The sequence below is a fragment of the Phodopus roborovskii genome, unplaced genomic scaffold (assembly GCF_943737965.1).
Source record: "Phodopus roborovskii unplaced genomic scaffold, PHOROB, whole genome shotgun sequence".
NCBI classification, from domain to species: domain Eukaryota; kingdom Metazoa; phylum Chordata; class Mammalia; order Rodentia; family Cricetidae; genus Phodopus; species Phodopus roborovskii.
In genome coordinates, this window is record NW_026125615.1 from 1 (window position 1) to 5220 (window position 5220).

General features: G+C 36.7%; 1 pseudogene; it reads left to right on the plus strand.

The window, feature by feature from the left end:
- Positions 1-487: 487 nt before the first annotated feature.
- On the plus strand, positions 488-4531 carry LOC127217080 (F-box only protein 33-like; annotated as a pseudogene).
- Positions 4532-5220: the final 689 nt, after the last annotated feature.

Here is a 5220-nt window from a genome sequence, read left to right on the forward strand (position 1 = left end):
TTGTCAAGGCTGGTATGTTTATATCTTTAACAAGCACAGGTATAAAATGGAAAAGCCATTTTTCATTAAATAGCATGGTTTTAAGAGTCACATATTTATTTACTCTTGTATAAAATATCAGGATGCAATTTTCTGATAAACTTAGGTCTGTGGCTACAAAAGGTTCTTCACACCTTAGTGTTTTGTTTGCTGTTTTAAAAATGTCTCTGTGCTGTTCTTTTACTCTGACTTGTTCTGGGACTCCAGATGTGAGCTCAGCATTTGGCTTTGGTTCCAGTGTTGTTCACAGTCATTAAATTTGAATGCAAGCTTTGTACTTAGTCCATGCCCTTTACCATGTTTGCTATTTCTCTGTACTTGCCATCACTCTGAATATGCACAACAGTCTGAATTTGATTTGCCTATGAATTTGATGGTAGAAGCTACTCTAGAATATCTTTTAGACATATTTTAATATTTGCTTATATTAAACATTTAGAAAATCATTTTGACCATTTTCTCCTATAGGAAACTCCAGAGGTTTAGTCTGTTTGGAGATAGAAGCAAAGAAGTCTATCCAGCACATACCTCAAGAGGGAAGAACTTGACTTCAAGAAGATTAATCAGTTAAGTCACACAGTAAGCTTTACAAGGGCATGTGTTAATAACAAGTCTAGCTCTTGACTGAAAAGTAATAAGACACAATCAAGAACAGTGATCTTTAAAAATTATGGAGGTAACGTACAGGCAAGAAGATCTGAATCCACATTTCCTGATCTTGTGTAAATGCTGTAGAAGCATGATGGACTACCTACAATTATAACTTTGGCAGGCCCAAGGTCAGGTATCCCAGAGCAAGCAGGCCCACAGAGGCTAGCCCTGTCAGCAGACTCTGGTTTGTTTGAGAGAGCCTGCCTCTCTCTCTCTGTCTCTCTCTCTCACACACACACACACACAGTGTTGGGCTAGAATATATGTCCTAGAAATATCTTAACTGCATTTTAGTTGTGATTATGTGACAATTGATGGCATAAATCTTTTGGGATAAATCATATAGCTTGCTGGGTAAGTATTGCTATGTGAATTGTTAATATTTTATTTTATGCATTTTAAGTGTTTGCCTGCATGGGTATATATGTACCGCATATATGTCTCTTTGCTACAAGTCAGAAGAGGGTTTTGGTTCTCTTGTAAATGTAGTGAGTGAAGGTAGTGTGCTGGTGGGTGGAGTGCTGAAAAATGAACCTGGATTCTTCTGCAGAGAAAGCTCTCTTACACAAATCCCATTCCTGCTATTTAAAGGTGTTATTTTTTTCACTTGCTTTTTATTATCTTTTCTGCATGTTTAATGTATCTTACTGATTACATTGTAATGTGAGACTAATTGCATTTGTAGATTGGATAGAAATAAAGTAATGGGAAACAATATATCTCAACATTGAATGCTTTGTGTTGCCCATTTCTAAAAGATTAGTGTCAAGTGCTAATGATAACATTGTGTTCTGTTTCCTTGTATAATTTAGCAGCTGTTTGAAAAATACTGAGTAGGAGTAGGAGACTAAAATAGCTGTCTTGTGTGTTTCTGCTGGAAATAGTGACCCCCCCCAACATCCCTGTTGTCTCTAACTCAATTGCCAACACTATGGAGCACCTGATTTTACTGGGCAATGGTATTTCTGGCAACAGCACACTTATTACTGCAGTTGAACTAGAGTGGTGTGTAAATCTGAGTTCACTTGCCCTGGATTTCTGTGATTTTACAGCTGAGATGGCAAGAGTCTTAACTGATAGCAACCATGTGCCTTCACAGCGATCTCCTGGTCCGCAATGTTTCAGTGATGCACAAATGATTACACAACATGCCAAATGATGAGAACTATAAAGCCCTAGCAGGAAAGATCTCCAGCCTTCAGGTCTATCTAATGGCTTTTGATGTGCAAGGAGAAGACATGCTAAAGATTCTGAAACCCAGTATACCACTTGAGAGTGTTCACTTTGACAGCTATGTCACTTGTGTCTCAGGGGCTATTGTTGATCTTATATCCAGGCAGTACAGCAAATTTCTCACCCATTTTTTATTGGTAATTGATGTAAGTGACACGTCTGGTTTTCCAGATCTTAGTGACAGGTGCAATAAAGATCAATTGGTTTTATCAGCATGGAGGTGCACAAAGCTCATGGTGTGTGGTTTTATTCACTATAACTTGATACTGGCATCATACCTTAAAGTGTTTCATTCTGGTAAATATATCGCAAGTTTGAAAGTCCTGTCTCAACCCTGAGTGCTCTATCCCTGGGTCCCTCTAATGATTTTACCTGTCATGAGGAAATAATACTAATGGAGCTAAGGAAATAGATATGTAACTACCTACATTGGGTATATTCACTCCAATCAGAAGATCCTGAAATGATTAGGAGGAGGGACACAGAAAGAAGGAAAGTGTGACTTTTATACTTACAACCTCATCTTTTAGATTCTAGTGTTGATGTATTTACTATATTGTTTAAATTATCTATTACTTATACATATGCTTACTTCTTAGCCATTCATCTTAGTATGTGTACTATTCTCTTTTGAATAGAGTTGCTATTCAAATATACTAAGAGAAAATTTTACTTTAATACAAATACATTTTATTTTAATATAAATAATATATGAAAATGTCTTACCTAGGCATGGCATCACAAGTAAATAATCTCAGCTCTTGAGAGGCTGAGGTAGGAAGATTGCCAAGAGTTTGAAAGGGCAGTCTGGTCTACATAAGTGTTCTAGTCCAGCCTGAGATACAGTGTGAGACCATGTTCATAAATTAGTAATAATCAGAGTATAGTGGCACACATCTTAAATCCCAGGACTTCAAAGGAAGAGGAATACAGATCTCTGTGAGTTCAAGGCCATCATGGTCTACAAAGCTAATTCTAGGACCACCAGCGATGCTACACAGAAAAATCCTAACTCAAAAAACAAAAAGAACCAATAAATAGGTAACACAACAAGCAAGGACTGTTTTACCTCTATAGTAACTCTTTCATTGTTTTTGAAACTATTTTTCTTAGCCTGCAATTGTGTCCTTTTAGGTTTTACTTTATAATTGGCCATAGAATTATAGGTAATAGACAGAAAATGATCCATATTAAAATTAGCAAGTGGTTGTTGGGGAAGATGGCTCACGGAATGAAGTGCTTAATGTGCAGGTACAGGACTAGAGTTCATATATCTGGAACCCATCTAACAGCCAGGCAGCTTGGTGGCCACCTCAAGTCCTCTACTCAGGAACAGAGAATAGAATCTCTCCCTGGGTCATGCTGGCTAGCTATTCAAGTTATGGTTCAATGTCAAGATCCTCTCTCAACTAACAAATCAGAGAGCAAACAGGAAAGGCATCCAGTGTCACCTTTAGACCTCTACAAGTTGGCATACACTTGCATGCATGCACATTGTGTAAAATAAAAACAGGGATTGCCAAACAATCCTTTTTAAAGCTTTTTCTTCTTTCAGGGTCTTAGATAGAAATAAAGCTTCATCATCTTCCTCACTTATCCTTTCCCAGAGGTGACCTCTGTTCTGAGGCTGACACATAGTCTTATGTTTCCTATGACTTCTGATAATAAACCATTGCTCTCAAAGTTCCAGATGTCATGACTGTAGACTATGAGAAGCCATAGGAAATATTTTTGCAATGAAGAAAAATTCCTGTTTTGTATATCGGGTTTTTGTTTGTTTGTTTTGGTCCTCAAGACAGGGTTTCTGTGTGTACCCTGGCTATTCTAGAACTCACTCTGTAGATCAGGATGAACTCAAACTCAGATATCTGCCTGCCTCTGACTCCTAAGCACTGGTTCTAAAGGCATGTGCTATCACAGCCCAGATACATACATACATACATACATACATACATACATACATACATATATATATGGGACTTAGGTGGGAAATAAAATGTGTTCCTTATGATAAATCAAATGTCTTTTTTTTTTTTTTTTTTTTTTTTTTTTTTTTTTTTTTTTTTTGCTGAGTGAAATACCACTTGACAGCTCGCAACTCTGTGACATTCTTAAGAGAGTATGAAACACCTAGGTAGTCATGACTTTTTATTCTCAATTTGTTTTAAAGGGAAAGGACTGACATGGTGAAATACAAATGTGTAGCTTCTTATGAAGCACTTACCGAGGAACAGAGTAAAACAGAATAAAACAGAAGAGAAAGACAGATGCCTTCTTCTTATATTTAAGATGATACCATGTGGGCACTCATCCTCATTGCTATTGCTGGTCTTTGTGGCTCTCATCTCAAATGCTTGCAGTCACTGAAGAAAGCATTAATATTTACCAAGGTGAACTAACCGAGGATGATGTGGATTCCCGTGCATAACCTTATTGAGCAGAGCAAGTATCGCTGGGCCTTGGTCAACCTTGGCAAGCAGTCCTGGACCCTGAATCACTCAGTGTCTTCACTAAACCAAATTGTCATTTTTACAGAGAGATACTAAACTTCAATGAAGACATTATGTTTTGTAAAATGTATAATTTCTGTGTCCAGATATGCAAGTAGGGTCTTAGTATTTTTTTTAAGTATTGTAAACTAAACAATTTGTGCTGTGTTAAATCAGCTTTATAGGATTATATATGTATATTCTATTTCTTGATCAAAGAAAATAGTTAGGTATTGGTTTTACAAGTAGAATGTTACATTGTACAGGGCTTTCTTGGTTGATTAGATTGTTACCAAACCTTAAGGGCAAATAGACAATAATTATCTGAGGTTGCTGCCTAACTTTTTCATTGAGGTACTCTGCTTTTTGGACATTTTTATTCTTTCTTTTTCAAAATGCCGAGCTCAGAAGCCAAATACACACACACACACACACACACACACACACACACACACACACACTCATAGCATAGCCAGGTGGATTGAATGCAATGCACTGCATCTATGTATTCTGGTAGCATCTCATTGATTTTGGTTTAAAATAGAAGGGAAGGTAGTGTCCCAAATGAGATATCTTTAACAGAAACCTGAGTTTAACTTTTATTAACTATATAATAATTGATATTGCCAATTACCATTCTGAATTTCATATAGTATAAGTTAGATATTGTTTCATCCTTTTTAAATGCATTTATATAAACTGAACCCTCAAATTGCTGGATATTTTAGGCTATATCCGACTTAAGTTTTTTCACCTCTTACATTCAAGTTAGCTTCTTCAGCCCAGATATCAAAACAGTGGAGGAAGA